Below are 25,934 nucleotides of genomic sequence, written 5' to 3' on the forward strand. Positions count from 1 at the left end.
CAAACGGCTGGAGCGTTTTCAATTCTCACAAGGGGAGAAGCGTTTAACGCCTTCAAGGAATAAATCTATGCTTCGGCATCTCGAAAAAGATGAGCATGGTAGCTTACTATCTCACTCGAAGGAGGTAGTAGATGGACGGTTTTTGTGGTGCAAATGATAGAAGCCGTATGTGTATTCAACCATTCCATTCCCAGAATGAGGTCATTATTGGAAGACTTCAAAACAATGGGGAAGCATGGAATTCCAAACCTTCAAGTTCAACGGGGACGTTGTGACTAACCATGGTGGTTCGATATTGGCCCGCGGAACACAACTTGGAATTCTGGCCAAGTGATGGCGGTTACAACAGGTAAGGAACGCATGTGGCTGTCCCACCATTGAGCAGTGGGACCTTTCAGCTAGTAAGTCGCGAAGGTGACATAGTTGGCAGGGGCAACATCAGTAGACTCCAACTCGAAAGTGATGTCACAGAGTCAGTCATCAGTATCAAGAGGGTGAGTTGAGCTGCGGTAGATGGTTGGGTTGAGACGTACAAAGTCTTGCAGTGTCACTGGGGTTGGTTGCTGATTCATATTGGGGCATGGGAACTGATCTATCACTCGTACCAGGAACTGGCGATTCAACATCAAACTGTTGTATCATTCCAGCCATGTATTTGGGAGGTGGTGGATTGTCGCCACCACGGCCATAACTAGCAGGTCTAATCACCCTGTTTAAAGGCAACAGGGGTAGTTTAGCAAGGGGTGAAGCAAGTTTATGGAGTCATTCATGATGTAATCAGAACAATGAGGAAAGGCGCAGTATGTACCAAGGAGTAGTCAATAAAGACATGCTGATACATATATAAAGCCAAATACATGCTGTTCATAAGAGTTTGGATAAGAGAAACATCGCAGACATACTAGGCGGCACGTATGCACGCGACGGAGGGATTCAACAGCGGGACATAGCAAAGGCTACATCAACGTCAGGGAAACCTCTGGAACAAGGGATTTGAAAATGACGACACAGGGTGCCCTTGATAAAAGGATCCTGCAGTCGATGAATATTGTGTAGCAGATCTTGGCCCTCAATTCGAGAAAGGGGAAACACAAACCTCCAGGTGGATGTGATCACGAGAACCTAATGTTAGAGTTAGCAAATCATTTAACCCGAATAGAGGAGAGATCAGAGTCCCAGAGTATAGGCGAGGAGTAAAAGATCCTAATACCACCCATTGGCGACGTGGGCCCGTAAGCCACACAGCCATGTTAGTAAATCAGTTTTTTTGTGACTAGACTCAACTTCGGCCAAGGAGTTGGAAAGGGGGATCCTACAGGCAGTCGGCTCTGATACCAACTCGTGACGCCCTCGAATTCGACCGTACACTAATCATACACGCAAACATGTACGATCAAGATCAGGGACTCACGGGAAGATATCATAACACAACTCTAAACACAAATTGAAAAGATCCAAGCTTCATATTACAAGCCAGGGGCCTCGAGGGCTCGAATACATAGCTCGATACACAAGCGTCAGCGGAAGCAACAATATCTGAGTACAGACATTAGTTAGACAAGGATGCCTTAAGAAGGCTAGCACAAAATCAACGATCGAAGAGGCAAGGCCTCCTGCCTGGGACCTCCTAACTACTCCTGGTCGTCGGCGGTCTCCACGTAGTAGTAGGCACCCTCTGGGTAGTAGTAGTAGTAGTCGACTGGGGTGGCATCTGGCCCCTGGGATCCACCATCTGGTTGCATCAACCGGGAAGAAGAAGGAAGGGGGGAAAGGGGTAGAAAAACAACCGTGAGTACTCATCCAAAGTACTCGCAAGCATCAGATCTATGCTAAGTATGCATTGGTATCAAATGGAAGGGATGTATCTGTGGACTGAACTGCAGAATGCCAGAATAGAGGGGAAGGCCTAGCCTATCGAAGACTAGCATCTTCAAGCAGCTCCAAGCATCTTGCAGCATGTAGAAGAGTAAAGAATAGCAATTTATATTTAACAAACATGTTGTAGTATTAATGCCTAGAGATCCTTCCTCGACTCCCTGCGAGAAAGCAATCCCGGAGCCACATATCCATCACATATCAAGTATCCATTTCTAGTTGTATAAGACCAGGATACAAGTCTGAACGTCCATTACCGTGGACACGGTATTCAAATATATATCTTCCTTGTAGGGGTGCACCACGTTTTCCAACACGCTTGATCACTCTGGCCGGACACACTTTTCTGGGTCAATGCCCGGCCTCGGAAGATCAACACGTCGTAGCCCTACCTAGGCTCAGCAGAGAGGTCCCCGCCGGTCTACATCCTAAGTACTCCAGGGTCTGGGCCCATCGTCCGTTGCACTCCGGGTTGTTGTGCGCAAGGGGATACCAGCACCACCCATGAAGTGGATGGCACGATCCGGCCCGGCCACAATGCTGAACTGGACGTCTGACAAAGCTTTGGCTGATACCATGACGTCGAGGCCCATAACTATTCTCGCGTGGTAGTTAGTGCGTAAAGGCCAAAGGCCAACTCAGAACAAATACCCAAACCTGTTAGTGCATTATCAATTAAAAGTAGTGATGGCTGTCGGGACAAGTCAGGAGCTACCACCCCCTCCTGGGTGATACCGCTAAACAGCCAGCCGCCACCGTCACATCGCACGGGTGCTCTCCGGGCCCGCCCGGCTTTCACATCAACTCGCGGGTACCCCTCAGGGCCGACCCGACTTCAACAATGGTCTCAAGTAAAGTCAAGGTAACCGTGTGTCCAAAACATCAAGGAAGAAAACTAGAGGAATCACCCCCGGTGGATTCCACTCAATGTAATCATCAAGGTGAACGTAAGAGGGACCACCCTCGAGGTTCACACTTGAGGTGTTGATCGACAGAGCCGTATCGGGAATGGTGAAAGAGGAAATCACTCTCGATGACCACGACCGAATAGCTACACTACAGAATTATCATCAAGAGTGCGTCATGAGGGATCACCCTCGGCACTCGATAGTAGCTCTGCAGAGTCGAGCAACTAAAGGGGCGTGATGTGATGTGAGGTGTCGGGCTCTGGTCGTCGATCATGTTGATCGAGGCGTCGATGATGAAGCAGGGGCAACAAGGACAAGTGGGGGTCACTGATGGATCACTAACCAACCTATACTAAGCAGTTTAGGATAAGCAGGTATGTAACAATACCAGGTACAAAATCAGGCTATGCATCAGAATAGGAGCAATCAATTATAGTAGCAAAATCTAATGCAAGCATGAGAGAATGGAATGGGCGATATCGGGATGATCAACGGTGGGGCTTGCCTGGAAGCTCCGCTGAAAGGGGAGAAGGGTTGTCGTCGACATAGTCAATCACAGGGGCATCAGCATGGTCTTGGGGTTTACCGGAGAGAAGAGAGGGAAGAAACAGTAAATATAATGCAAACAGGTGCAACACAGATGCATGACGGCGGTAACACGCAGGGCTAGGGGTGTTCTAACGCGGCGCTACACGATACCGGCGAAGGGGGATAACATCCGGGAAAGTTTTCCCGGAGTTAGGCATTTTCGGACAGACGAATCAGAGGGGAAATGTTGCATGTTTGCCATGCTAGGGGCACGTGACAGATGAACGGAGAGCGTATTCCGATTTGTTATATTTTTCTGAGCAACTTTCAGGTATAAAACTTTTTCATCCGAGTTACGGATTATTTTCTATGAATTTCTAAAGTTTTAGCAATATTCTGAAATTACTGTTAATTCGAAATTAAATAACAAATTGCTACGGCTACCCAGCTCTGCGTACACATAAGTATACTAGAGGCTGACAGGTGGGCTAGGGGTCCCAGTTGACCAGTCAACGTTTGACTGGTCAACACTGGGTGGGCCCCCTGTCATCTACTCATCTAACTAACTAGTGATTAATTAGGCTAGCTAATTAGTTAGTTTAACTAAACCAATTTAATTAAGTTAATTAATTGATTAATTAACTAATTATTTATTTACTTAATTTTTAACATTTCTTTTTAGAAGCCAGCGCAACAGGGGCCCGCTGGCAGTGGCATTAGGCCAGCGGGGCGGGTCAACGGGCAGGCACCCGTCGGGGCGGCCCGGCGCTGCGCCTCCCGCCCGGGCGTGGGGGCGAGGCCGTGACCCGGCGAGGCGCCGGTGGCCAGGGCTAGTAGGCCGCCGGGAGGCCGGGGAAGTGGGGGGGGGCACGGCTGGCCGGAGCTGTGCGGCGGCGTGGTGGCCAAGGGAGGCGGGGGAGCGGGGCTGCACTAGCGGCAGCGCAGCAAGCAGCGCATCGGCGGGAGAAGCAGGAGGAGGCAGGCACGACGGCAGGGAAGAGTAGCAGGGCGGCACGGGGTGTCAGCGAGCATAGCGGCGGTGACGCGGCAGCAGGGGTCGCGGGCGCGGCGCGTGGACGGCGTGGTGGTCGGGTTCGGCGACAGAGGAAAGGAGAGGGAGGCAGAGGCCGGGGGCCTCACTTGCGTTGATGTGAAGAGGGCGGCGTGGCTCGAGGAGGCCGGTCGGGGAAGAGGTCGAGGTCGCGAGGCGGCGATGGTGGTGTTGGCCGGCGAGGGGCGAGGAAGCCGCTCGGGGGGAGACGGGGACGAGGCCAACGGCGATATCCGACGAAGGGGATCGATGCGGACAGCGTCACCGGTGCACCTCGGCCTTGATCCAGTGGCGTAGGAGACAAGACGAGGATGACGGAGCTCCTAGACATGCTCCCACGGGTTGGCGACGACGGTGGCCGTGGTAACGAAGGTGAGGCAGCGGTGACCGCGAGTTGTTCGAGCTCAAATTCGAGCGGAAGAGGAGGGGGCGATGGGGATCCAGGGGCATTGAGCGAGATGGGAGTTAGGGTTTCGGTGGGCGCCTTTATAGGCCGAGGGAGGCGACGTGGTGGCCATCCGACCATGGTGCCGTGGGATGGCTGCCACGCCATGGCCCCTGCCTCCCCCTGTACGTGGTAGGGAAAAGGCTGGGAGTGGGCTGGGCCATGTGCACAACTAGAGCCCACTGGGAAAGTACTAGTTTAGGCCTTTTCTACTTTTATTTTCTGTTTTGTATTTTCTTCACCGTTTTGCATTTTATTAAATACCAATTGAATTTTGTTGAATACAAAACGTGTCACATAAATCAAGCACAATTTTTTGAAGAGGCCCAAAAAGTTTTAAGCGGTTTGGAAATACCTAAAGATTTATTTAATATTGAAAAGGCTATTTTGGTTGTTATTGGACCACTTTATATTTCCTAGGAATTAATTGGTGAGTCAAACGATGCTGGTTTCAACATGTCAAATGATCAGGGGGATTTATAGAATATTGTAAACATTTTAGTTTTTCAGTTTGTAGAAATATTATTTTTGACTTTATATTAAATTTTGAATTTGAACCGGTTTTGAACCTAAGCGAGATTATCAACAGTAACAGTGGTGATGTGGCATCATCAACAGGGGATCACTGTAGCTTAATTATCCGGGCGTCACAAAATCCAGTAGGAGACAACGAACAAGTCACCGAATACCTGCACAAACAATCAAACAACTTGCACCCAACGCGATAAAGGGATTGTCAATCCCTTCACGGTTACTTGCGAAAGTGAGATCTAATAGAGATAGATAAACGGTAAAGTAAATATTTTTGGTATTTTTGGTTTATAGATCGGAAAGTAAAAGATTGCAAAGGAAGTAAATCAGAAACTTATATGATGGAAAATAGACCCGGGGGCCATAGGTTTCACTAGAGGCTTCTCTCAAGATAGAAAATATTACGATGGGTGAACAAACTACTGCCGAGCAATTGATAGAAAAGCGCAAAGTTATGACGATATCTAAGGCAATGATCATGAATATAGGCATCACGTCCGTTTCAAGTAGACCGAAACGATTCTGCATCTGCTACTACTACTCCACACATCGACCGCTATCCAGCATCCATCTAGAGTATTAAGTTCATAAAGAACGGAGTAACGCATTAAGCAAGATGGCATGATGTAGAGGAATTAACTCAAGCAATATGATGAAAACCCCATCTTTTTATCCTCAATGGCAACAATACAATACATGCCTTGCTGCCCCTACTATCACTGGGAAAGGACACCGCAAGATTGAACCCAAAGCTAAGCACTTCTCCCATTGCAAGAAAAACCAGTCTAGTTGGCCAAACCAAATCGATAGTTCGAAGAGACTTGCAAAGATATCAAATCATGCACATAAGAATTCAGAGAAGATTCAAATAATATTCATAGATAAGCTGATCATAAATCCACAATTCATCGAATCTTGGTGAACACACCGCAAAAATGTATTACATCGAATAGATCTCCTAGAACATCGAGGAGAACATGGTATTGAGAATCAAAGAGAGAGAACAAGCCATCTAGCTACTAGCTATGGACCCGTAGGTCTGTGGTAAACTACTCACGCTTCATCGGAAGGGCAATGGTGTTGATGTAGAAGCCCTTCGTGATCGAATCCCCCTCCGGCAGGACGCCAGAAAAGGGCCATAGATGGGATCTCACGGGTACGGAAGGTTGCGGCGGTGGAAAAGTGTTTTTGTGGCTCTCTTTGTTGGTTTTGGGATATATGAGAATATATAGGCGAAGAAACTAGGTCAGTGGAGTCACGAGGGGCCCATAAGGGTGGGGGGCGCGCCCTACCCCCCGGGCGCACCCTCCGTCCTTGTGGCCGCGTCGTGGCTTCTCTGACTTGCACTCCAAGTCCTTTGGATGTCTTCTGGTCCAAGAAAAATCATCGCGAAAGTTTTATTCTGTTTGGTATTCCTTTTCTGCGAAACTCTAAACAAGGGAAAACCTAAACTGGCACTGGGCTCTAGGTTAATAGGTTAGTCCCAAAAATAATATGAAATAGCATATTAATGCCTATAAAACATACAAAATAGATAATATAATAGCATGGAGCAATCAAAAATTATAGATATGTTGGAGACGTATAAGGAGGCGGCGCAGTGGCGACCTAGCTAGGTCTCGAGCAAGGGAGGGGTGGTGTATATGTGTGTGAGCGGGGGATTTGGGGTGAGCGTAGGATTTGGGGTGTGTGTGTGTGGAGGGGTCCACTATGGTGTTTGAGGAAATGCCGCGGGTACTGAAAATTTTACTAGGTGGGAGTAAAATGGCGGGGCTACCAAAAATTTGGATCAAGGGATTGAAACAGAGCGGGGCGGGAGTAACGAAGATCACACACAGTTAAAACATAATAATCATGTGCTATCAAAAACAAAAACACTCCAGCCGAGCAGATATTTTTGATATTGCAAGGGATGCATGCGGGAGTAAAATGTCGGGACTACTGAAAATTTGGATCAACGGATTGAAGCAGAGCGGGAGTAACAAATATCACACATGGTCCACACATACTAATTGTGTGCTATCAAATAGAAAAACCCTCTAGGCGGGTAGATATTTTCAAGATTGTGAGGGATTAGATATTTTAGAGCAGGTGGGAAGCCTCGTGGAGTCCAATCTACTGTGATGATGTGGGTGACAGGGGCAGGGGCGCGGCACACGGGTAGTCCTAGGGAACCGTGTTTGTTGTGTACCCGATCACAGACGGTTGTTGCGTCTGACTCGTCTGCTTTTGATAAATTTGGCGGAAAAAACGCGGGAAAGGGTGAGAACACGAACGCACTTGCATGTGGACCAAATATATGTATGAAAAGGGTGGTTTGATGTTCAAATACCCAATGCACAACTTTGATGTGGCACCTATCCCACAAAGCGCACATTATTATTGCTAGCCCCCTCCCCCATAGACACACACACACACACACACACTTCATGTTGGCGGGAGGGTAATCCTAGCTATGAACGCATGCCCCCAAATAGATAGGTCTGACATCTCACCCTACCGTAACACAAAACCGAAAGGAGTACATCATTGGTCAAACCCCCTGATACGTCTCCAATGTATCTATAATTTTTGATTGTTCCATGCTGTTATATTATCATTCTTGGATGTTTTATAATCATTTTATAGTCATTTTATATCATTTTTTGGTACTAACCTATTGACATAGTGCCAACTGCCAATTGTTGTTTTTTTGCATTTTTTTTACATCGCAGGAAACCAGTACCAAATGGAGTCCAAACGCAGCGAAACTTTTTGTGAATTTTTTAGACCAAAAGACATCCAGTGGGCCGGAGAAGCGCCTGGGGAGTGTTCCGAGGGGAGCACAACCCCCCAGGGCGCGCCAGGAGGCCCAGGCGCGCCCTGGTTGGTTGTGACCACCTTGGATGCCCCCTGAACCGACTCTTTGCTCTATAAATACCCCAATATTCCAGAAACCCTAGGGGAGTCGACGAAAATCAATTCCAGCCGCCGCAGAGTCCAGAACCACCAGATCCAATCTAGGCACCATCACGAAGGGGTTCACCACTTCCATTGGTGCCTCTTCGATGATGCGTGAGTAGTTCTTTGTAGACCTACGGGTCCGTAGTTAGTAGCTTGATGGCTTCCTCTCTCTCTCTCTCTCCTTTGATTATCAATACAATGGTCTCTTGGAGATCCATACGATGTAACTCTTTTTGCGGTGTGTTTGTTGGGATCGGATGAACTTCGAGTTTATGATCACATCTATCTTTTTATCCATGAAAGTTATTTGAGTCTTGCTTATAGCCTCATATTTCTTCTCCGATATTTGGGTTTCGTTTGGCCAAATTGATCTATTTATCTTGCAATGGGAAGATGTGCTTTGTAGTGGGTTCGATCTTACGGTGCTTGATCCCAGTGACAGAAGGGGAACCGACACGTATGTATCGTTGCTACTAAGGATAAAACGATGGGGGTCTATTTCTACATAAATAGATCTTGTCTACATCATGTCATCGTTCTTATTGCATTACTCCGTTTCTCCATGAACTTAATACACTAGATGCATGCTGGATAGCGGTCGATGTGTGGAGTAATAGTAGTAGATGCAGGCAGGAGTCGGTCTGCTAATCTTGGACGTGATGCCTATATAATGATCATTGCCTGGATATAGTCATGATTATTCGAAGTTCTATCAATTGCCCAACAGTAATTTGTTTACCCACCGTTTGCTATTTTTCTCTAGAGAAGTCACTAGTGAAACCTATGGCCCCCGAGTCTCTTTCTCATACATTTTCCTTTGTGATCTATTTTATTTGCCTTTTTATTTTCAGATCTATTAAACCAAAAATACAAAAATACCTTGCTGCAATTTATTTTATTTGGCGTTTGATCTATCAATATTTACTGCTCTCTCATGTCCGTTTGCCTATCTTGGGGCGCCGCTACCCGAAAGGGATTGACAACCCTTACACGTCGGGTTGCGAGTATTTGTTATTTGTGTGCAGGTGCTATTATGTTCTGTTGCTTGGTTCTCCTACTAGTTCGATAACCTTGGTTTCATCACTGAGGGAAATACATACCGCTGATGTGCTGCATCATCCCTTCCTCTTTGGGGAAATACCGACGTAGTCCTAGCGGACATCAAAAGGAATTTCTGGCGCCGTTGCCGGGGAGGATCAAGTCAAGATAGTCTCCCGGCCACGTGCCACTTTCTGGCGCCGTTTCCGTGGAGGATCTTCAACATATACCAGGTTCCTAATCACAAATCTCATCTCCTCGCAATTTACATTATTTTCCATTTGCCTCTCGTTTTCCTCTCTCCCACTTCCCAAAAATTTGCCGTTTTATTCGCCCTCTTTTTCGTTCGTCGTTTTCTTGCCAGATCTGTTTTTGAGTGCAATCTTGTTGCGTAGTCACTATGACTCAAGTGAACACCAAGTTGTGTGATTTCTCAAATATCAACAACAATGATTTTATTGGCACTCCGATCGCTCCTCCCGCCACTAGTGCGGAGTCTTGTGATATTAATACTGCTTTGTTGAATCTTGTTATGAAAGATCAATTTTTCGGTACTCCTAATGAGGATGTCGCGTTCCATCTTAATACCTTCGTGGAATTATGCGATATGCAAAAGAAAAAATATGTGGACAATGATGTTGTGAAGATGAAATGATTTCTGTTTTCTTTGCGTGATTCTGCAAAAAATTGGTTTTCCTCTTTGCCTCACAATAGTATTGATTCTTGGAATATGTGCAAATATGATTTTATCACTAAGTATTTTCCGCCCGCGAAAATTATTTCCCTTAGAACCCAGATCATGAATTTCAAGCAACTTGAACATGAGCATGTTGCACAACCTTGGGAAACGATGAAAATGATGCTAAGGAATTGCCCAACTCATGGGTTAAATCTTTGCATGATCATACAAAAATTTTATGCGGGGTTGAATTTTGTTTCTCGTAAGCTTTTAGATTCCGCCGCGGGTGATACTTTTATGGAAATTACTTTGGGTGAAGCCACCAAATTGCTTGATAATATCATGGCAAATTATTCATGATGGCATACCGAAAGAGCTCCTACTAGTAAAAAAGTTAATTCAGTTGAAGAAATTTCTTCTTTGAGTGAAAAAGTTGATGCTCTTATGAAATTGGTTGCTAGTAAAAGTGCTCGTATTGATTTCAATGATATGCCTTTGTCTACTTTGATTGAGCCAAATAGTGATGCCATAGATGTGAATTTTATCTCTCGAAATAATTTCAACAACAATTCTTATAGAGGTAATTTTAATCCTAGGCCATTTCCTAGTAATTCCTATGGAAATAAATCTTATAATAATAATAGGAACACCTCTGATCTTGAGAATAATATTAAAGAATTTATCAACACACAAAAAGTTTTCAACACTACCATAGAAGAAAATTTGAATAAGATTGATGATTTGTCTAGAAGTGTAGATAGAATTTCTCATGATGTGGAAAATCTCTAGATGAAAATTTTTGTGCCTAAAGTTGAGGAATCAATTAAATCTCTTTATGTTTCTATGGATGAAAGTAAGAAAAGAACCGCTATGCTTAGACCTAGAAGAGAACTTTTAGAAAAAACGTTTTCTAGTGATTGCTTTTCATAAAAATGATGTGACGCCCCGATTCAATCGTACACTAATCATGCACGCAAACGTGTACGATCAAGGTCAGGGACTCACGGGAAGATATCACAACACAACTCTAAAAACATAAATAAGTCATACAAGCATCATAATACAAGCCAGGGGCCTCGAGGGCTCGAATACAAGTGCTCGATCATAGACGAGTCAGCGAAAGCAACAATATCTGAGTATAGACATAAGTTAAACAAGTATGCCTCAAGAAGGCTAGCACAAACTGGGATACAGATCGAAAGAGGCGCATGCCTCCTTCTTGGGATCCTCCTAAACTACTCCTGGTCATCGACAGCGGCCTGCATGTAGTAGTAGGCACCTCCGATGTAGTAGGAGTCGTCGTCGACGGTGGCGTCTAGCTCCTGGGCTCCAGCATCTGGTTGCGACAACCAGGAAGAGAGGAAAGGGGGGAAAAGGGGAGAAAAGCAACCGTGAGTACTCATCCAAAGTACTCGCAAGCAAGGATCTAAACTACTTGTGCATGGGTATCTGTGTAAAGGGGCAATATCGGTGGACTGAACTGCAGAATGCCAGAATAAGAGGGGGATAGCTAATCCTATCGAAGACTACGCTTCTGGCAGCCTCCATCTTGCAGCATGTAGAAGAGGGTAGATGGTAAGTTCACCAAGTAGCATCGCATAGCATAATCCTACCCGGCGATCCTCTCCTCGTCGCCCTGTGTGAGAGCGATTACGGGGTTATATCTGGCACTTGGAAGGGTGTGTTTTATTAAGTATCTGGTTCTAGTTGTCATAAGGTCAAGGTACAACTCCAAGTCGTGCTGTTACCGAAGATCACGGCAATTCGAATAGATAAACTTCCCTGCAGGGGTGCACCACATTACCCAACACGCTCGATCCCATTTGGTCGGACACACTTTCCTGGGTCATGCCCGGCCTCGGAAGATCAACACGTCGCAACCCTACCTAGGCACAATAGAGAGGTCAGCACGCCGGTCTAAATCCTATGGCGCAGGGGTCTGGGCCCATCGCCCATTGCACACCTGCACGTTGCGAGGGCGACCGGAAGCAGACCTAGCCTAGCAGGCGTTCCAGTCCAATCCGGCATGCGCCGCTCAGTCGCTGACGTCACGAAGGCTTCGGCTGATACCACGACGTCGAGTGCCCATAACTGTTCTCGGGTAGTTGGTTAGTGCGTATAGGCCAGTGGCCAGACTCACATCAAATACTAAGATCTCGTTAAGCGTGTTAAGTATCCGCGAATGCCGACCAGGGCCAGGCCCACCTCTCTCCTAGGTGGTCTCAACTTGCCCTGTCGCTCCGCCACAAAGAAACAGTCGGGGACCGTCGGGAACCCAGGCCCACCTCTACCTGGATGGAGCCACCTGCCCGTGCAGCCCCCATCTCCGAACAGTATCATAAGTAATGTAATAGTATAAAGTATATATCATATGCCCGTGATCACCTCCCGAAGTGATCACGGCCCAGTAGTATAGCATGGCAGACGGACAAGAGTGTTGGGCCACTGATGGTACACTAGCATCCTATACTAAGCAGTAGGATAGCAGGTAAGGGTAACAACTGTAGCAGCAATGACAGGCTATGCATCAGAATAGGATTAACCAAAAGCAGTAACATGCTACACTACTCTAATGCAAGCAGTAGAGAGAAGGAATAGGTGATATCTGGTGATCAAGGGGGGGGGGGGGCTTGCCTGGTTGCTCTGGCAAGAAGGGTTCGTCGTCGATGTAGTCGATCCCAGGGGTACCGGCAGCGGTCTCGGGGTCTACCGGAAAGACGTAACGGATGGGAACACAATAAATAACAGAGCAATCAAAGCATCACAAAGCATAACATGTCAAAATGCGGTGCTAGAGGTGATCTAACGCAGGGATAGGTAATACCGGCGAAGGGGGGAAACAGCCGGGAAAGTATCCCCGGTGTTTTGCGTTTTCGGACAGATGAACCAGAGGGGGAAAGTTGCGTGTTTGCTATGCTAGGGATGTGTGGCTGACAAACGGACTGCGTATTCGGATTCGTCTCGTCGTTCTGAGCAACTTTCATGTACAAAGTATTTCCATCCGAGCTACGGATTATTTTATATTAATTTTAAAAGTTTAATGTTTTTCTAGATTTATTAATTCAAAAAAAAAAACAGAAAAAACATTTGTCACCTAGCTCTATACTAGCTTGAGTGTATGACCAGTGGGGTCCAGGAGTGGTCCAGTCAACAGAGTTGACCCAGTCAACATTTGACTAGTCAAAAGGTGAATAGTGTTTAGATGGGTCCCGGCTGTCATTGAGTCAGTGTTTATTAGAGTTAATTCAAACAGTGTTTATTTAATCTATTTAGAATAACTACTAAGTGGGGCCATGTTGTCAGTGACACAATGGGTTTTGATTAACTTAAATAATTTTTAGTTAACCTAAGCAGGCTAACTAGTGAGGGAGGGCACATGACAGTGGCTTTAGCCAACTGCCAGCGACCGACGTGCACACACACGAGCACACACAGAGGCGCGCCGGCGGTCACGGCGCCGACCAGAGGAGGCACAGGCGCGGTTGGGGAAGAGCGACAAGGAGCAGGAGCAGGGCAGAGGGCGGGGGCATGCGGGGCAAACGGCAGCGGCGACGGTGCTTTAGACGTGGGAGCTCAGGCCGGCGTGGTTAGGCGCGGTCAGCACCCGACCTGGGCAAGGCAGGCAGTGATGGGCGCGGCTGCAGGCGACCAAGGATGTGGCGGGGGCGTGGGGCTGCATGCGTGGCCACAACGCGCATGGCATGGGGGGCGCACGGTGCGGGTTGCGGGGCGCGCGGCCTTCGGGCGCGGCTGATGCGCGGGGGAGAGAGAGGACGGAGGATGGGGCTCACCCCCGTTGTAGTCGAACGGGTCGGTGAGGCTCGATGAAGCCGACGAGGGAGAGGTGAGGAGGCGAGGCGATGCGGAGCGGCTCTGGTGAGCGGCGTCCGGCGGCGAGGTCGAGGCGGTTGCCTCGATCTAGAACGATGTGGGCCAGCAAGGGGGGGCGTTGGTGGCGGTGGCGCGGGGCGGCTCGCCGGGAGCAGTGATAAGTCTCCAATGTATCTATAATTTTTGATTGCTCCATGCTATATTATCTTCTGTTTTGGACATTATTGGGCTTTATTATTCACTTTTATATTATTTTTGGGACTAACCTATTAACCGGAGGCCCAGCCCAGAGTTGCTGTTTTTGCCTATTTTAGAGTTTCGCAGAAAAAGAATATCAAACGGAGTCCAAACGGAATGAAACCTTCGGGAGCATGATTTTTGGAACGAACAAGATCCAGGAGACTTGGATCCTACGTAAGAGAAGCTTCCAGGAGGCCACGAGGTAGGGGGGCACGCATAGCCCCCCAGGGCGCGCCCTCCACCCTCGTGGGCCCCCTGTTGCTCCAGCGACGTACTCCTTCCTCCTATATATACCTACGTACCCCCAAACGATCAGAACAGGAGCCAAAAACCTAATTCCACCGCCGCAACCTTCTATACCCACGAGATCCCATCTTGGGGCCTGTTCCGGAGCTCCGCCGGAGGGGGCATCCATCACGGAGGGCTTCTACATCAACACCATAGCCTCTCCGATGAAGTGTGAGTAGTTTACCTCAGACCTTCGGGTCCATAGTTAGTAGCTAGATGGCTTCTTCTCTCTTTTTGGATCTCAATACAATGTTCTCCCCCTCTCTCATGGAGATCTATTCGATGTAATCTTCTTTTTGCGGTGTGTTTGTTGAGACCGATGAATTGTGGGTTTATGATCAAGATTATCTATGAACAATATTTGAATCTTCTTTGAATTCTTTTATGTATGATTAGTTATCTTTGCAAGTCTCTTCGAATTATCAGTTTGGTTTGGCCTACTAGATTGATCTTTCTTGCAATGGGAGAAGTGCTTAGCTTTGGGTTCAATCTTGCGGTGTCCTTTCCCAGTGACAGTAGGGGCAGCAAGGCACGTATTGTATTGTTGCCATCGAGGATAACAAGATGGGTTTTTTATCATATTGCATGAATTTATCCCTATACATCATGTCATCTTGCTTAAGGCGTTACTCTGTTTTCATGAACTTAATACTCTAGATGCATGCTGGATAGCGGTCGATGAGTGGAGTAATAGTAGTAGATGCAGGCAGGAGTCGGTCTACTTGTCTCGGACGTGATGCCTATATACATGATCATACCTAGATATTCTCATAACTATGCTCAATTATGTCAATTGCTCAACAGTAATTCGTTCACCCACCGTAAAATACTTATGCTCTTGAGAGAAGCCACTAGTGAAATCTATGGCCCCCGGGTCTATCTTCATCGTATTAATCTTCCAACACTTATTTATTTTCTTTGCTTTTTTACTTTGCTTTTATTTTACTTTGCATCTTATCATAAAAATACCAAAAATATTATCCTATCATATCTATCAAGTCTCACTCTCGTAAGTGACCGTGAAGGGATTGACAACCCCTTATCGCGTTGGTTGCGAGGATTTATTTGTTTTGTGTAGGTACGAGGGACTCGCGCGTAGCCTCCTACTAGATTGATACCTTGGTTCTCAAAAACCGAGGGAAATACTTACGCTACTTTGCTGCATCACCCTTTCCTCTTCAAGGGAAAACCAACGCAGTGCTCAAGAGGTAGCAAGAAGGATTTCTGGCGCCGTTGCCGGGGAGGTCTACGCAAAAGTCAACATACCAAGTACCCATCACAATCCCTTATCACCCGTATTACATTATTTGCCATTTGCCTCTCGTTTTCCTCTCCCCCACTTCACCCTTACCGTTTTATTCGCCCTTTTTCTGTTCGCCTTGATGTCTTTCTTGGCTCGTTTTCTCGCTTGGTTGAAATAGTTGAGTATTTATTCCTAAACAGAGAAGCTAAGATCTATGGATCCTCATCCGCTTGCTAATCTTTTTAAGAGATCCAATTATGATGAACCAATTGCTAGTGAGTTTTGTGCACTAGATTATCTTTATGAAGTTTTGCTTGAAAATTGTGATGAAGAAATTTATGAAGAGATTCACGATAGTTGCTTGAATAAAAAGCATGATTGCAATAATTTTATTATAAATTCTCTTGATGTCAATTGTGCTAATATTATACAAAACCCTAAGCTTGGGGATGCTAGTTTTGCTATGTCCACTACCTGTTGCAATAATCATGATTGGGGAGATTCTTCTTATGATCTTGAAAATTTATTTAAGCCCCATGATGAATATAAGATTAATAATAGTGTTTGCAATAATATTGAAAGTGGGCTTGGAGAAATCATGACTTTAGTTAAGGATAATCCCACTATTTTGGAAGAGTGTCAACTTCGAATGCATGTGGATCGTGTTGAGAATATGTTATGTGATAGCTATATTGTTGAATTTTCTTATGATCCTACATGTAATTATTATGAGAGAGGAAATATGGTTATAGAAATTTTCATGTTACCAAATTACCTCTCGTTATGTTGAGATTGCTATTGTTCCTTTCCGCTTCCTTGCATATGCTAGTTTTTGCTTGCTATGATAATTTGTTTTTCTATAAGATGCCTATGAATAGGAAGTATGTTAGACTTATATGTGTTTGTCACGTGTTTTATGATGCTCTCTTTGTGCTTCAATTCTTGTCTTTCATGTGAGCATCATTAAAATTATGATTGCCTAGCTAAAAGGCTTTAAAGAAAAGCGCTTGTTGGGAGATAACCCAATATTTTTCCTTGCTGTTATTCAATAAATATTTGTTCTAGTCTCTGGTTAGATGTGTTTTTGTGTTTTAATTAGTGTTTGTGCCAAGTTAAACCTATAGGATCTTCTTGGATGATAGTTATTTGATCTTGCAGAAATTTCCAGAAACTTTCTGTTCACGAAAATAATTGTTAAAAATCACCAGAACGTGATAAAATAGTGATTCCAATTGCTGCTGATCAATAAACAAATTGTCTAGGTCTTCCTATTTTGGCTGATTTTTTGGAGTTCCAGAAGTTTGCGTTAGTTACATATTACTACAGACTGTTCTGTTTTTGACAGATTCTGTTTTTCGTGTGTTGTTTGCTTATTTTTGATGAATCTATGGCTAATAAAATAGTTTATAAACCATAGAGAAGTTGGAATACATTAGGTTTAACACCAATATAAATAAAGAATGAGTTCATTAAAGTACCTTGAAGTGGTCTTTTGTTTTCTTTTGCTAACGGAGCTCACGAGATTTCTGTTGAGTTTTGTGTTGTGAAGTTTTCAAGTTTTGGGTGAAAGATTTGATGGATTATGGAACAAGGAGTGGCAAGAGCCTAAGCTTGGGGATGCCCATGGCACCCCCAAGATAATCTAAGGACACCAAAAAGCCAAAGCTTGGGGATGCCCCGGAAGGCATCCCCTCTTTCGTCTACTTCCATCGGTAACTTTACTTGGAGCTATATTTTTATTCACCACATGATATGTGTTTTGCTTGGAGCGTCTTGTATGATTTGAGTCTTTGATTTTTAGTTTACCACAATCATCCTTGCTGTCCACACCTTTTGAGAGAGCCATACATGATTTGGAAATTATTAGAATACTCTATATGCTTCACTTATATCTTTTGAGTTATATAGTTTTGCTCTAGTACTTCACTTATATCTTTTAGAGAACAGTGGTGGATTTGTTTTATAGAAACTATTGATCTCTCATGCTTCACTTAGATTATTTTGAGAGTCTTAAATAGCATGGTAATTTGCTTAAATAATCCTAATATGCTAGGTATTCAAGTTTAGTAAAAACTTTCTTATGAGTGTGTTGAATACTAAGGGGAGTTTGATGCTTGATGATTGTTTTGAGATATGGAGGTAATAATATCAAAGTCGTGCTAGTTGAGTAGTTGTGAATTTGAGAAATGCTTGTGTTGTCATTTGCAAGTCCCGTAGCATGCACGTATGGTAAACGTTATGTAACAAATTTGAAACATGAGGTGTTTTTTTTATTGTCCTCCTTATGAGTGGCGGTCGGGGACGAGCGATGGTCTTTTCCTACCAATCTATCCCCCTAGGAGCATGCGCGTAGTGCTTGGTTTTTGATAACTTGTAGATTTTTGCAATAAATATGTGAGTTCTTTATGACTAATGTTGAGTCCATGGATTATACGCACTCTCACCCTTCCATCATTGCTAGCCTCTTCGGTACCGTGCATTGCCCTTTCTCACATTGAGAGTTGGTGCAAACTTCGCCGGTGCATCCAAACCCCGTGATATGATACGCTCTTTCACACATAAACCTCCTTATATCTTCCTCAAAACAGTCACCATACCTACCTATTATGGCATTTCCATAGCCATTCCGAGATATATTGCCATGTAACTTTCCAGCATTCCGTTTATCATGACACATCCATCATTGTCATATTGCTTAGCATGATCATGTAGTTGACATAGTATATGTGGCAAAGCCACCATTCATAATTCTTTCATACATGTCACTCTTGGTTCATTGCATATCTCGGTACACCGCCGGAGGCATTCATATAGAGTCATACTTTGTTCTAGTATCGAGTTGTAATCATTGAGTTGTAAATAAATAGAAGTGTGATGATCATCATTTTCTAGAGCATTGTCCCAAGTGAGGAATAAAAAAAAGAGAGAAAGGCCATAAAAAAGGAGAAGGCCCAAAAAAATGAGAGAAAAAGAGAGAAGGGACAATGTTACTATCCTTTGCCACACTTGTGCTTCAAAGTAGCACCATAATCTTCATGATAGAGAGTCTCTTGTTTTGTCACTTTCATATACTAGTGGGAATTTTTCATTATAGAACTTGGCTTGTATATTCCAACAATGGGCCTCCTCAAGTGCCCTAGGTCTTCGTGAGCAAGCAAGTTGGATGCACACCCACTTAGTTTCTTTTGTTGAGCTTTCATACATTTATAGCTCTAGTGCATCCATTGCATGGCAATCCCTACTCCTTGGATTAACATCAATCGATGGGCATCTCCATAGCTCATTGATTAGCCTCGTTGATGTGAGACTTTCTCCTTTTTTTGTCTTCTCCACATAACCCCCATCATCATATTCTATTCCACCCGTAGTGCTATATCCATGGCTCGCGCTCATATATTGCGTGAAGGTTTATAAGTTTGAGATTACTAAAGTATGAAACAATTGCTTGGCTTGTCATCAGGGTTGTGCATGATGAGAGCATTCTTGTGTGACGAAAATGGAGCATGACCAAACTATATGATTTTGTAGGGATGAACTTTCTTTGGCCATGTTATTTTGAGAAGACATAATTGCTTAGTTAGTATGCTTGAATTATTATTATTTTTATGTCAATATGAACTTTTATCTTGAATCTTTCGGATCTGGATATTCATACCACAGTTAAGAAGAATTACATTGAAATTATGCCTAGTAGCACTCCGCATCAAAAATTCTGTTTTTATCATTTACCTACTTGAGGACGAGCAGGAATTAAGCTTGGGGATGCTTGATACTTCTCCTACGCATCTATAATTTTGATTGCTCCATGCTATATTATCTTCTGTTTTGGACATTATTGGGATTTATTATTCACTTTTATATTTTTTTGGGACTAACCTATTAACCGGAGGCCCAGCCCAGAATTGCTGTTTTTGCCTATTTTAGAGTTTCGCAGAAAAAGAATATCAAATGGGGTCCAAATGGAATGAAACCTTCCGGAGCGTGATTTTTGGAATGAACAAGATCCAGGATACTTGGATCCTACGTAAGAGAAGCTTCCAGGAGGCCACGAGGTAGGGGGCGCGCCTACCCCCTCCCCCCCAGGGCGCGCCCTCCACCCTCGTGGGCCCCCTGTTGCTCCACCGACGTACTCCTTCCTCCTATATATACCTACGTACCCCCAAACGATCAGAACAGGAGCCAAAAACCTAATTCCACCGCCGCAACCTTCTGTACCCACGAGATCCCATCTTGGGGCCTGTTCCGGAGCTCCACCGGAGGGGGCATCCATCACGGAGGGCTTCGACATCAACACCATATCCTCTCCGATGAAGTGTGAGTAGTTTACCTCAGACCTTCGGGTCCATAGTTAGTAGCTAGATGGCTTCTTCTCTCTTTTTGGATCTCAATACAATGTTCCCCCCTCTCTCGTGGAGATCTATTCGATGTAATCTTCTTTTTGCGGTGTGTTTGTTGAGACCGATGAATTGTGGGTTTATGATCAAGATTATCTATGAACAATATTTGAATCTTCTCTGAATTCTTTTATGTATGATTGGTTATCTTTGCAAGTCTCTTCGAATTATCAGTTTGGTTTGGCCTACTAGATTGATCTTTCTTGCAATGGGAGAAGTGCTTAGCTTTGGGTTCAATCTTGCGGTGTCCTTTCCCAGTGACAGTAGGGGCAGCAAGGCACATATTGTATTGTTGCCATCGAGGATAACAAGATGGTTTTTTTTTACCATATTGCATGAATTTATCCCTATACATCATGTCATCTTGCTTAAGGCGTTACTCTATTTTCATGAACTTAATACTCTAGATGCATGCTGGATAGTGGTCGATGAGTGGAGTAATAGTAGTAGATGCAGGCAGGAGTCGGTCTACTTGTCTCGGACGTGATGCCTATATACATGATCATACCAAGATATTCTCATAACTATGCTCAATTATGTCAATTGCTCAACAGTAATTCGTTCACCCACCGTAAATTACTTATGCTCTTGAGAGAAGCCACTAGTGAAATCTATGGCCCCCGGGTCTATCTTCATCGTATTAATCTTCCAACACTTATTTATTTTCTTTGCTGTTTTACTTTGCTTTTATTTTACTTTGCATCTTATCATAAAAATACCAAAAATATTATCCTATCATATCTATCAGATCTCACTCTCGTAAGTGACCGTGAAGGGATTGACAACCCCTTATCGCGTTGGTTGCGAGGATTTATTTGTTTTGTGTAGGTACGAGGGACTCGCGCGTAGCCTCCTACTAGATTGATACCTTGGTTCTGAAAAACTGAGGGAAATACTTACGCTACTTTGCTGCATCACCCTTTCCTCTTCAAGGGAAAACCAACGCAGTGCTCAAGAGGTAGCAAGCAGCGACGACCGCGGCCGAGTACGGCGGGGCGAAGTCGTGGCGAGGTGGTGCCGATGCGGTGGCGGGCGAGTGCGGGGCGGTTGGCCCATCCAGATGGGATCGGGAGACGGGGGAGGAGCGACCGAGGGAGAGAGGGGATCGTGGGAGATCGATGGGAGGGGATGTGCGGGTGAGTGGGGGTTGTGGGGGTGTCAGTCGAGCTAGGGTTGGGCACCGCAGGCCATATAGGCCAGGGGCGCGGGTGGGCCGGCTGGGTTAAAGCCCAGTTGGGCTAGGGGTTTACCTTTTGTTTTATTTTACTTTCCTATTTTCTTTTAGTTTCCTATATTTTTGCTTTAGCAAAATACCAAAATGGCACCTAATTTGTTGTTACCAAATACGCCACGGCCACATTAACTTGCTACCCAAACTAAAATAGTTTCGTAGTTATTTAATATTTATAAGTATTTAAATAATAGTTTTCGCTGATGTTTTATCCATCTAATAGTATCTAAATATTTTATAAAGGTGTGGTTTCTCCATCATAATTACCTATGCATTATTCGGCTCCACCCGAACATTTAGTTTTTAATATTTGAAAACTTTTATTGTTTGCCTTTACTCTAAATTTGAAATTTGAACTGGGTTTCGAACTGATGCGAGTTTATCAACAGTAACCGAGGTGATGTGGCATCATTACCGGAGGTTCACTGTAGCTTAATTATCCGGGCGTCACAATTCTCCTCCACTACAAGAAATCTCATCCGAAGATTTAAGAGGGGGAGTAAGGGGGAAGGGATTTGGTTACGACATTCTAACGAATCTTCTCGGTCTTGGTTGCTCTTCTTGAAGAGGTTGATCCATTATGTTGATGTCTTCATTTCTCTTATTCAGGTCATCGTGATGAAGTCGGCATCCTTTCTTCGGGAACTCCATTGTACTTACAAAAGAATAAAGGGTGGGTATTCCAGAAGAACGGACCTCTGCAAGGTTGACTATCTGGTCGGTAACATCGGGGAAGGTGGCGGAAAGTAACTCTTGAATTGAAACTTAAGAAGATATCGAGAGTAAAGTAAGGAGGTATCATGGGAAGTTTCAAGCAGGTAGGCAATCGTTCGTTGCCTGAAATAAGGCGTGAAAGGGGTTCAAAGCAACGAGGATAAGTATTGTGTTTGATACCAAAATTGATGATCCCTCGAAAGGTGGCTCATGAATTACATACGAGGCCACGCGCAAGGAAAAACCTTGGGAACAGGGGGTGTACAGGAGAGTCAGGTTTCGATCCTGTGGATCTGTGGGTTATGGGCCCACCATGTGGGTTAAAAGTAGAAATGGTGCTGACATCTTGCACGGTCACGATAGCAAGGTATGTTAGAGGGTAGCCTGCCAGTTATGTTGGCACCAAGGGCGAGGGACGAAGAGAACCATTTTCCTGCTCGTAAGACAAGGCAGACCAATAGGCAAAGTTCTCGTCCATCGGTGGTTACCGGAATGTCATCAACAATAGTAACAGGGTCCTACTAACAAAGTTGTATACTGAGGTTTTTACATAAGCAGGTGAATATTACTACTAGATCATATAGATCACAAGAAAGGTTAAACCAAACAATGGAAAGGAAAATATGATTATCAGATATTTCACGGGTATATCCTTCCCAATGATAAGCAGAGCATGATACCCGTGGCAGGATATAAAGTAGAAAACCCTTTAGGTAAGGGGAGAGAAATTTCCAGACATTACCCATGCAACGGTGTTTGGATAATTGAGCAATAAACATTTAGCATTGGGCTTCAAATGTTCTTGTTGAAAATCGGAGTACCACAGACATGCTTCGAGATAGCATTGGCATGGTCTTCAAGCAAAGGTCGGACTTTGGATACTCAAAGGATTCATCGGGAACAACTTATAGAATAAGTCTTACAATTTCCTCATGGAAGAATGGATAACTTGCTAAAAAGGAAACTATAACAATAGGGCCTCCGGCCAGGTGTGCCGGGCATGACATCATCTTACCGTGTCATATAAAGACCAATGTTACAACTCTTGGAAAATGTTCCAACCATCATATATGTCAAGTTTCAAATCTGATTGTTGTCAGGACACCTCAGACTCAGGATGCCTGAGAAGAAGAGGTGCAACACAATTGACGAGACGACATTATATGATTCTCGGGAAATGAACTATGGAAGCGAGTTCCGAACAAGTGTTCACCATTAAATCAAGGAGAGGTGAGGAGGTGACTGATTGACTCAACGACAATCCATCGAGATTTCCAAAAGATGGATTTCCACAATCATGTGAACAAAGAGATAACATTTGTTAGATCAAATGATATAAGGATATATGCTCGAGGAAAACATACCCAATTTAAACATTGGTTGAAAGGTGCATCCGAAATATGGGCTTAGGTAGCATGACCGATGTTATAATGGTGATTCAATAACCAATGATCTAAGAATGAAATGTCGACCATTAACTTCAAAGCAATAGGGTTGCTAGAAGGAAAGAATCCAAACAACACCGTTCACTTGTTGGAAGCAACACGGGGACCAAGAAAGAATGGTGATGGTGAGAAGTATCACTATACCAAGAATTCTTAAGAGGTGGAGTAATCCTCATGACATTCTTGATATAAAAGATGGTAATACTCCAAGGTAAAGAAGAAGAAATGCTGGATAACAAGGAACTCAAGGTATAACACAGAGCACGGACAAGTTTGTGTTGGAGGGAAGGCAATAATGTGGTCGATGACAACACAAATCATCGAGGGCAAGGATGGTATTTCTCATCATGAATTCAATTGATATCCTGGAAGAGCTCAGAATGTTGATGATGATCATGACACAATTGTCAAGAGGTTTCATGAAGATATAATCGCTCATCGACGACATCAAGCAAAAGGAAGGATGGAGCGAAAAGTTATTGAAACCACGGATATGACGCAAACTCGGAATCAAGCTTGTTGTTCAAGGCGAAATGATCTGACGAGGAAAGTCGACGTAAGCTTAGCTCATCGTCGAAAATTGTGCTTCGGAAAGAAGGACCAGATAGCACAGTTAAAAAGTTGCACGATAATGATATAGCCGATCAGGCTAGGAATGACTTGAAGGGTTATTAAATCATAAGCAACAAAAATTACTTAGTTATTGAATCGGAGTGCGGAATCGATTCACTTAACGATGTTCTCGAGTGACTAATAACTCGGAACCCGAGGGAAATTGGAATTGGCAAGAATAATAGTTGATGAAGAACTCATAAGAAGTTATGTAGTTCCGTGGTATTCTTGAGATACCAGAGTGTAATGCTCGACAGTAGATCAAAGTAAGGGTTGGACAGGTGCAATGATCTGCAGAAGACAAGTACTTCAACTTGTCCGAGAAATGGTATTTAAAAGGAGAACATGGCCGGAACAACGATTGCAAAATGCCAGAGCCCAGATATAAGGTAAACTTATACCAAGGAAATATTTATTTGAAGAGAAGCTTTAATGATACGATCTACATCGTTTCCATGGGCATGAACACAAAGTTCAAGGTCGACTCCCACTTCTCCAAATGCGAGACCATTCATTCAATGCTCTAATAAAAATGATTTCGGTGTGAAAACCTACCGGGTGAATTACTAGAGGAGTATGACCCTAAAAAGTTTTTGGGTCACACAGATTAAGGAAGGCATAAGGTACCACAAGTTCCAAGAGTAAATATCACCAGCTCGAAAGCAGAGCATGGTTGGCCAAATCAGAGAATAAGATTTACTAATGGCAGTATGTATCAGGGAAGAATTCACAAGGCGATTAAATATGAAGAACATTGCCGAATAATAATCCAACCAAGGATTTGACGGTCGATAGCGGAGCTGATGTGAGCATCGGCACATGACCAGTTGAAGAAAGAATGCAAGGGCATCATATTATAGAACATCTGAATGATTCGATGCTTAGATATCAAAGGAATTATGATTTCCAAATTGAAGGATCAGAAGAGGACGCTCTAATAAAGGGTGGATAAGTTCAATAGACCTAAGGGTACAATTGATGGCAAATAGATTGGTCGAGAACAAGCTCATGTTTAAAATGACGTCTGAGCCGGAAAGATAATTTAAAAGGATCAACTGTGATTGCGTGCATTCGCACTCATGTTGAATCAATAGGATCAAAATGACGGTGCCTAAGGATACTAACGAATATTGCCAACATATGGAAAGCACCCATAATGCAAGCAGACAAGTATTGCAGGGCAATAAGCTACTAAGGATTTTTGGAGGATCGAATAGTATTTCGAAGACCATTGTGAAACATATGAACAACTGGGGATGAACGGATGCTCGATAAGGGCGAGAAATTATCCGTAGGGGTATTCAGGTGGCAAGGAACTGCAAGGCAGTAGGCACAAAATATTCTGTGAACAATAGAGAGAATTTTGGGGTATCTTGTAATAACAAGATCGACTGGGAATAAAAGCAAGAACGACAGGTGTAAGCATTTATCCATGGGGATATTCGGTGGTAGGGAATTTCAAAAGCGATGGCGCAAAGTCTCGGGAGAACATCGGAGAGTATTGTCAGAATCTTCTGTTGAAGCAGTCGATCATCTGTAATGAAGGGGCTCTCCGGCAGGAAGTGGTAACGAGAACCTAGAGTTAGATTTTAGCAAAATCATTTAACCCGAATAGCAGAGAGATCAGAATCCCAGAGTATAGACGAGGAGAAAAAGATCCTAATACCACCCGATGGCGACGTGGGGCCCTAAGCCGCACAGCCATGTTAGTAAAAGTTTTGTAAAGTCTAGACTCGACTTCGGCTAAGGAGTGTGGAAGGGGGATTCCTACAGGCAGTCGGCTCTGATACCAACTTGTGACGCCCCCGATTCAATCGTACACTAATCATGCACGCAAACGTGTACGATCAAGATCAGGGACTCACAGGAAGATATCACAACACAACTCTAAAAACATAAATAAGTCATACAAGCATCATAATACAAGCCAGGGGCCTC

The sequence above is a fragment of the Aegilops tauschii genome, chromosome 2, assembly GCF_002575655.3.
Source record: "Aegilops tauschii subsp. strangulata cultivar AL8/78 chromosome 2, Aet v6.0, whole genome shotgun sequence".
Classification (NCBI taxonomy): Eukaryota; Viridiplantae; Streptophyta; class Magnoliopsida; order Poales; family Poaceae; genus Aegilops; species Aegilops tauschii.